This window comes from Haemaphysalis longicornis, unplaced genomic scaffold (assembly GCF_048455015.1).
Source record: "Haemaphysalis longicornis isolate Haplotype H1 unplaced genomic scaffold, Haemaphysalis longicornis Haplotype H1 scaffold_1, whole genome shotgun sequence".
In the NCBI taxonomy this organism is placed as follows: domain Eukaryota; kingdom Metazoa; phylum Arthropoda; class Arachnida; order Ixodida; family Ixodidae; genus Haemaphysalis; species Haemaphysalis longicornis.
In genome coordinates, this window is record NW_027526203.1 from 279,052,982 (window position 1) to 279,062,747 (window position 9,766).

A 9,766-nucleotide genomic window follows, 5' to 3' on the forward strand; every position below is an offset into this window, starting at 1 on the left:
ATACGGAAAGCTGCACGAAAAAATTAATGAAGCTCACACTAATGCGTAAGATTTGAAGGTAGCGAAGCTGTACGCAACAGTAGCGTTTTTCCTCTTTTTTTCGCCTCACGGCGTTGTTTAAGCCTCGCCGTTGTACGAGGGACCACAGCTGGATGTTCGTCTTCCTCTATCGCACACAGTTCTGCGCCACACTTGGCCTCGTGGCCTTCCTTCGTGGCGCGTGCTTATCGCTGTGGCGGCGGCCTCCTCGCCTTCATCCGCCACGTCTCCTTTCCCTCCTGGCCTATCTCTCCCTTGCCTCCTATCTCTCACCGTTATCGGGCCGCTGCTCTGTTCCGGGCGCTTGCGGAAGGGGGTGTGGTTTGACTTCTAGCGCTCAAGAGCAAAACTGGTCACCCCGCGAAGACTGCCCGAAGTAGCGTAGTGTAGCTTGCACTACATAAGTCACAAATAGGGTTCATGAATGAGGCTTCAGTAATTTCCCGCGAAATAGAGAGAGGTAGGCGAATGGTTTTTTTCGTACGAAAACTTGAAAGATGTTGTCGGGCGCTTCGACGCACCAACTGGCGCTGGCCGTGGGACGAGCAGTGCACAAATGAAACGCACGTGTCATGCGGCGCCTTGAGACGCCGCGCATTTCGAACGCCTGCGCGCACCGGATCTCTTAACCACCACCACATGCGATGGCCACCGACGGAGACAACTGGCTTTTCCTTCTTCCCCGGCCGTCAGCGTCAGGAGGAAGGGAAGATGAAGACGGGGAGACGCGGCCCGGGCGCAGGAGAGCTCGGTCCGTTGTCTTCGGGCTCCGCGCGAGTCCTGTTTTTTAGTCGCCCGCCGGGCTGTAAATAAATGTACAGTTTTGTATCGGAGGCTGAGTCTGTCGGTTGAGGATACCCGGGGTCAGATCCTCAGCGCTGCTGCGGCTTGGAGGAGAAGCCCCGGGGAAAAGAACATCACGAAGATAACTGGCGCAGTCGACAGGATCTTCAACAGCGACGACTCAGCCGGCCGGCGGGCGAGGCTGGCCCCTCGACGGATGGAGCTCGCGGAGAAATCGCGGTCTGCTGAACGAGATCGGCGGGAGCAGCGAGCTCGCCAGCCTGGTGGAGAAGCGGCTCGATCGGCGCTCAACGGACTTCTCAACGGCGACCGAGGGAATCTCTGCGGCATGCTGAGCGGCGGAGTAGCAGCTTGACCAGCGGTCAGTGGAGGCATCAGCAGCCCACTGAACGAGGAGCGGCCGGAGCAGCGAGCTGTCGGCAGGCGACAAGTCAGCGGGATTTGTTGGTGGACACCTCGGCGGAAGGAGCGGTGCATAAATGGATACCCCATCTGCACCAGTGCGGCATCTCTACAGGCACGGAGCTATGCAGGTCAGTGCCTCACTTGATCCTGGGTGCGTGGCTCACCATGACATGTAGGGGGTGCTACGTGAGCAGCCCCGAGATAATGGGGGCCGGTTAGATATGGTGAGATGGAGCGTAGTGTGAGTGCTGACGAGGAAGCAAGCGTCAGGATTAGGTCAGCCATGTCGTTCGCTGAGCAGAATGCGCTATTGCTGGCGAAATTGAGAATCGCTGAGGCAGAGTTAGCAGCGGAACGTTCCAAGAGTGAACGTTTCAAGAGAGCTAACAATGTTCCTGCCTCACCGATTGCTCAAACAGTCATGTTCAGCACAGAGGGAGAGAGTGAACTGGGGTGTTCCGGTACGCCGAAAGATGTGAGGGGTGGAACCCATTCACTGGGCGCGCGTAGTCCTCCTGTTTCGCGGGATCCGGCACGATCTGAGTCATTCGGGACAGGCGAAGAGAAGATAGTAGCGCGCGTTCCTTCGTGGGCGCTTAGATTTCCTGCAACCGGGGAGCAGGATAGTGAAGCATCCCGCGTAGAAAGCTTCACCGAAATGAAGATAGAGGTGAAGGAAGGTGTTACGCGCGAGGCTGCATTTGTAAATGACAGGCAGTCAGAGGTGAATGAGAGTGTGCGCATGTCCGTGATTAAGCTGATGGCAAGAGAGAAAGGCTCCGCTGCGTCGCATGTTAGTGTTCATGTTGCCGATGAGCCCCTCGCTACTCCTTGCGTCACACAATGGTGTGTGGTAGACAACGGCGCTTCGTGCTTGAACAGTGGTTCGGTAGCGGCCGAACACGAGGGTTCCCACAGAAAGGAGCGGAAGGACAATGAAGTTCTTAAATCAGCCGTTCTGAAGGGGCCGGGGCTGGCTTCAGGCGAGCGTGAGCCCGTTGTCGCAGCGTGCGGAGACGCAGAATATTCCGAAAGCGTGGCCGAGCGGCCAGTAGCTTTGCAGGATGCAGCAGCACGGGAATCGCGCGAGTCGGATGCAGCTGGTGTCGCGCAAGCTGCATCCTGTGTTTCTGGAGATCCCCAAATGTCATGCCGCGAAAATGTGATCGCCATGGGGAGCTCCTACGAATTGACAGAGGAAACTGCAAATAAGGGTACGGCTGCTTATGTAATGCAGCCGCAGGCCGTTGCAGGTAGGACTGTAGCCGTAGCTGAAGGGACAGCCAATGTGAGCGTTGATGTGGCCGCTAAGCAACCCTTTGCTGCTTACTCTGACCAGCGGTGCGTAGTGGAGCACGGCGCTCCGAGCTCAGGATTGGCTGAACTTGGGTGTTCGGACAAAAAGGGGAGGAAGCGTCAGCCAGCTTCACCGCAGTGCAGCGTGGCTGCAACGCAGGCCGACGAGGCAGCAGCGGTCCCTTCACGAGCGAGAAAGCGGCGAGGAGAGGGGGCCCTGTTACTGTTGTGCGACGGGGTGCGCCGCATGGCAAGGGTCTTTTCGGACGACGACGGCCGGTGCATACCACCTTCTAAAGGCCGCTCGCTCTGAATGAGCTAGATCAGGATTGTGCCTATTTTGTCATGGTGATCTGCAGCCAGGGTCAAGGGGAACTGGCCGTGCTATTGTTCTGTCGTCAACTGAAGGAACGATGGTGCACGTGCCAAAGTGTGTGTGGTGTGTGTTTCGTGTGTGAAACATTCCTGAAGTTATGTTTCACAGTGGTGGTAGAGGTGTCGGGCGCTTCGACGCACCAACTGGCGCTGGCCGTGGGACGAGCAGTGCACAAATGAAACGCACGTGTCGCGCGGCGCCTTGAGACGCCGCGCATTTCGAACGCCTGCGCGCACCGGATCTCTTAACCACCACCACATGCGATGGCCACCGACGGAGACAACTGGCTTTTCCTTCTTCCCCGGCCGTCAGCGTCAGGAGGAAGGGAAGATGAAGACGGGGAGACGCGGTCCGGGCGCGGGAGAGCTCGGCCCGCCGTCTTCGAGCTCCGCGCGAGTCCTGTTTTTTAGTCGCCCGCCGGGCTGTAAATAAATGTACAGTTTTGTATCGGAGGCTGAGTCTGTCGGTTGAGGATACCTGGGGTCAGATCCTCAGCGCTGCTGCGGCTTGGAGGAGAAGCCCCGGGGAAAAGAACATCACGAAGATAACTGATGTGCTAGTCAAAGCCAAGATTCCGCGGCCTGGGTATAACGTCCGCAGCGCACGGCAGTTTCTCTCTCTCTCTCTCTCTCTCTCTCTCTCTCTCTCTCTCTCTCTCTCTCTCTCTCTCTCTCTCTCTCTCTCTCTCTCTCTCTCTCTCTCTCCACGTTCACGTACCACGCTGAAATGCGCTGGTCTTTTTCTTTTCTTTTCTTTTCTTCCACTGCTGGCAACGTGCGGAGGTTAAAGCACCGTGCTTTTACTGTGGACACTCGGATTTTATGCCCATACGTAGGCAAACGTGTTTTTTAATTACTCTTTAAAGCGGCGGCCACTTCGTGTTCTGGGCAACAACTGCAACAGCAGCGATGCTTTCCGCCCTAATATGTTAGGTTAGGGTAGAGCATTCGTACCCTCTGCGTGGCACTATAGCTGCATTTGCAAGCGCCTTCACGCGTGGTCCAATCGGCATCGGGAATAAAATTATGGGAAGGAAATCATTTGTTCCTTCCTACAGCAAATCACTAGGGATTGTAATGGGTCAGTAGCAAGTTACAAGAACGAAATAATCAATTAAGGCGAATTGGGAGTTAAGCACCGATTAACCTTGGCATATGGGTTGTACAGGTGCCATCATAAGTAATTGGAACAATGATTTGTGAATATCAAACTATTTGTATTACTGGTTTTATGACAACCATTACAGGTTTACAGCAACTTTTTTTATATTAGGGAGGACTCCTTTAAACGCACACCAATGCAGCCAAGCAGTTTCAGGGAAAATAAATTCTGTAAATTTACGAGACCGCGTGTTCCAATCACTTTTGACGGCACCTGTACGTTCTAGCAAAATGACTCAGCCGTACTGAACCTTGGGCTTTGCCGCTGCTCCAGTGAGCTTTTTCTTTTTTTGGCAGTGGAGGGGGTGTTTAAAGCCATGATTTCTCTAATCGTGCCAAGACCAGGGGAGCTGAGCCCCTTATTTTTGAAAACAAAGGGGGCTAGAGCCGCCTCCCTCCTCCCCATAATTCCCCCTATCGGAACCCCTGCCTGAAGCTCACTGTCACGGTGCGCTTGGTTCCTAATCATTGTGGCATTGCTGGAAATGAAGCCACTGATCGCAGCTAGGGCTGCAGCCGGCACCCTCCGAGGCAGCGTACTTGACGTAAACCAGGTCCCATATGAAGATATGAAGCCTTATGTAAAGAGGAAGCTGCCAGACCTCTAGCAGCAACAGTGGGACAAAGAAATATATCAGGAACTACATGTCGTTGAACCTAAAATAGCAAAGCCTCCTGCAGAGAAGCATGCCAGATTTGTAGAGGTAGGCCATGCAGACACATGCACATCGCACACTCTTTGAACAAACACAAATAGGCCACATTGTCAAAGATGTGGGGCAGCTGCCTGCTCCGTACGCTCATAGATTGTGGTATGGGTAACATAGAGAGAAAGCGTCATTTTTGGGAAGTATATACACCCATTACATCCCCTTGCGCCCTTCGCAATTTGTATCAGACTGTCCCACGCTTTCATAGCAGTTTTCACTGTATACCTTGGTGATGTTGACTTTTTAAAAACACATATCATACCGCCCACAATCTCATTTCGCCTCATGATTTGTCGCAAAACAAGGGCGGCATCGTGAGGTTTTTGGCCCTTAAATGTCTATTTTCATTCTTTTATTTACGACCCCATACACCAACCTTCATAGTAAAATTTGTGATGCATTTTATTGCATACCGTATTTTCACACATCTCACGATTGTCATGGCATCGCCAAGCCTGACGCGCTAGCAGTGCGGCCTATCCCGGACCTCTGCAGGCACTCACGACGCACCAGATGGCAAGTGCGTCACCGTGCTCCGTCGCTGTAGAGGCCCACCAGTCGTCGAACGGCGGCTTGGAGGATGATGATATGGAAACCGCGGCAACCAAGACGCCTCTCCACCTTCGGAGGAAGACGAAACGACTGCGCCCTGGATTCTCGTCACCCGCCGCGCCAAGCGCCGCCGAGACCAGTGACTCGTTACTGCACAGCAGCAGTTAGCCAAAACGCCGGAGAAGCCCGCCCTTCGCTAAAGCCTGGCCCACGGCGCACAAACCCCGACAGCCTCCACTATACCTGCCGGAGATCTGAAGCTGGCATTTCGTCTACGCAACGGTTTACTCCTTGCCAGGGTGAGCTAATTGCTAATGGCGATAGCAACTGAGGCAAACCTACCAGTTGGAGCAGTCAACGTCAACATGTGCAGAGACGGGGTCCTTGTCATGAGTATCCCGGTCCCCTTATGAAACAACAACTATGACGCTAAGAAAGATAAAGAAATTAACCATTCATGGGAAGTCCTACGAGGTTGCGTCATACGCACCATCTCCAGACAACTCCTGCAAAGGGGTCATTCATAACATCGACCTTGGTACAACCCCCGACACGGTCCTCAAACGCATCGAGGATCCAGGTTATGAAGTTTTAACTTGCAGAAGGCTTGGAAACATCGAAACAATGGTGATCACATTCTGTGGCAAGCGCGTGCCTTATTATGTCATTTAACAATGTATGGGTACGAGCTAGTTGGTACTCCATCTAAACACCGTAGAGCGCAGTAGGCAAGACAAAGGACGAAGGTGACACGGACGAGCGCTAACTTACAAATGAATTTTATTAACAACACGAAAACATATAAATAGGAAAGATTATCACGCTCATGTGACCACGAAAGGTTGCGAATTTTATTAACAACACGAAAACATATAAATAGGAAAGATTATCACGCTGATGTGACCACGAAAGGTTGCGAAGCCACCTCGTCATGCAGGCATAATCACTGTCGGAGGATGAGGATATGGAAACCGCGGCAACCAAGACGCCTCTCCACCTTCGGAGGAAGACGAAACTACTGCGCCCTGGATTCTCGTCACCCGCCTGTTGTTATGTCAACTGCAGTGGTATCTCGGTTCGATGCTACCTCTACAAGAGAACGGTACCCTATTGCCGCAAATACAACGAGACTGGTCACAGGGAGGGTGGGTGCCCGCAACCCTCTAGAACGCCGAGGTGCGGGAAATGTGGGCTCGCTTTAACAACGGCACAGCATGAGTGCACGGGCATCTTCTGCGGGGGCACCTACCGGACGGCGGACAAGTCTTGCACTAAACCGTTCCTGCCACCTGTAAATCGACGAAAGCCTCAGCGGCAACAGCAGCAGTCCTCCCGACAGACCCGCTCTCCCTCCCCTGAACTCCGTGGTGGTAGTTCGCACTTTCGCCATTCTCGCTCATCAACGAGGCGCAGTGCCAGCCAGGGAAGGAGCATCTCTAAGCACCGTTCCGGATCAAGGCTGAAGACTTCATCAAAGAAACGGACGCCTTCCCGAGACAGAACTCCCAAGTGGAGGCAGGTCGACGAGTAGCGGGCGAAGAAGCAAGCCAGCTTCGTATACCTCACCACAGGTGAGCCGGGCACGCGTACCTCTCCCAAAGCTCTGCATGCCGCAGTCAGTCCAGAATTAGCTAGGCAGCGCGCCTGTAGTGCACGAGTAGCAGAAGAAAACGCCACCCTCAAGACGGAGCTAGTTAATATCCGAGCCGAACTTTTGGCGCTTCGAAGCGAAATTCGTAAAACAGACAAAACACTCAAAGAGGCAGACGCCCAATCACCACCCCTCGTCAAACGTAAACGCGAAGAGAGAAGCGCACCCGGAACATCCCCAGACCCCTCACATCAACAGGCAATTGTAACACCCGCAGGGTCTCCTTCCAGTAGCTTATGCTACCGTCCAAGATGTAATGGATATGGAAACCAGGACTATCCAAGCACTGCAGGCTACTATACAGAGCAGGCTATACAGCAATCGATCCAGCAGCACTTGCCAGCTATGCAACAGGACATCGCAACCCAGCAGCAGAACGTTGCTGATTACATTCAAGAAAGGTTTGCAAGACTAGAGGAACGCTTGTTTGCTCTTGAGGCCAAGCACCTCCGGCGGCTGGGGAAAGCAACCACAGCCGAGCCCACCGAACTCCATATGCACCGAGGTTTACTGTTTCCCAACAGCCGCCTAACCCTCGCCAGGGCTCTACAGGGTAGACCACCGTATGGCAGGGGAATTGCCGAAGTTTTAAAAACAAATACGGTTCTCATGCTGCGCATATCTTCGTTAACATCCCCTCCAGACATTGTTGCGTTTCAGGAAACGAACATACGCGTTCGCCTAACCGTATACGTCACGTACAATACGCGGCAAATGAAACGGGAACACGAAAATATGAATCGACACACGCAAAATTGAGAAATACTGGGCCTCTTCGATTTACCAGTCCTGGACGGTCCGCGGGCAGTCCGAGGACTGCGTTCGGACCGGAAGTCCCATAGGAATACATGAGAAAAACGAGTGCCGGATTGCGTCTCGGGCAGTCCGCGGACGATCCGGAACTGATAATCGAGGCGGCCCACTGTTCGTTGAGGTCTAGTAATGACACGCTATTGGTATATTCGGAAGGCCACATTTCCGGGCTTTTGTTTTTGTAACCAAGTCACGCGTCATTTATTTATTTATTTATTTATTCACAATACTGTAAGCCCTGTCGGGCTGTTGCAGAGTGGGAACTACATCATACAATGACAATTCTAATTTACCAACAAAAGATTCAACTGTGTCTACATTTTCAAAGAAATCGGCGGAAGGCAGTTTCAGTCGACAATCGTTCTGACAAGAAAAGTGTTTTTAAATGTGTCAATTCTTGGTGTATAGGGCATAATAACGTGTGGGTGATTGGTTCGTGATGAGACTCTTCCTGGGGGACGCAAATAGAGATTAGGGTTTAAATTGAGCTTATTGTTGTAAAGCTGATATAAAAATTTTAGTCGAGCGATTTTTCGGCGAATGGCAAGTTGAGGGAGTTTAACCTCAGTGAGCAGGGTTGTTATTGACTGCCTCCTCTCATAAACGGAAAAAATAAATCGCGCTGCTAGCCTCTGAACACGCTCCAGTTTATTTATTTGATATTGGTGATGCGGGTCCCAAATTACACTAGCGTATTCTAAGGTAGGCCGAACAATAGTTTTGTACGCTTGAAGTTTAACCTCAGGAGGAGCACCTCTTAATTTACGTCTCAGTAGTCCAAGTTTGCGCTGAGCTGATCCGCAGATATTGTCGATATGTGCATTCCAATTTAGTGTATCTGTAATTGTCATACCAAGATATTTAATTTGGGTGGATCTTTTGATTTGGTTCGTGTTCACTGTATAGTCAAACATTAAAGGCGTTTTCTTGTTTGAGACTGTCATGCAGGCAGATTTCTTAGGGTTGACTTCCATATCCCAGTTTGAGCACCAATTGTGAATAATGTTTAAGGCATCATTTAAACAAGTTTGGTCAGACACAGTCTTGACGCGTGTAAACAAAAGACAATCGTCGGCAAACAATCGCACTTCAATGTTGGGATGTACACCACTTGCATTGTCATTAATGTACAGCAGAAACAAAATGGGGCCTAAAACCGACCCTTGCGGCACACCAGAAGGGATGGACAAAAAAGATGAATGTTCTCCTGCTGTTTCCACAAAATGTTCACGATTCGTCAGGTAAGCTTGAATCCACCCAATTATTTGTAAATTAACACCGTAACCATGTAATTTATTTAGAAGTTTCGCATGACATACCCTGTCAAAAGCCTTTGATAAATCTAATGAAATAACATCTATTTGTTCTTTCGAATTCATAGCTGCAGCAAAGTGATGAACTGTTTCAAATAACTGTGTCACAGTTGAAAGGCGTCGGCGAAAACCATGTTGTTTGTTGTAAAAGAGGTTGTTATTTTCAAAGTACGCAACAAGATGTTTACCAATTATATGCTCTAAAAGTTTACACACTGTACATGTAATGGAAATGGGGCGATAGTTTTCAACCATCAGCTTGTCTCCAACTTTGGGCACGGGCACAACCCTTGCTAGCAGCCAATCACTCGTATGGAAAGAAATCACTTGTATGGAAAGAAATCGCGCTATTTGCGTGTTCTAATTCATATTTTCGTGTTCGCGTTTCATTTGCCGCGTATTGTATAGCCCTGAAGTCGGGGACAGCCACACCCTCGTGGGTAAAAGACTAGTGGCTATACGGCACCACCTACAGCAGTCCGAACCGGTCGCTATCCTGCTAGAGCTAATACCGCGAGAAGTAAAAAGAAAGAAGAATCCCTTGTTCCTCCTAAACGTTTACTGCCATCCGAGATGCTCGCCGGGCGCCCTTAAACATGTCATAGAGAAGGCCATCTCCAAAGCAGCGATCAACCCGCTGCTTATAA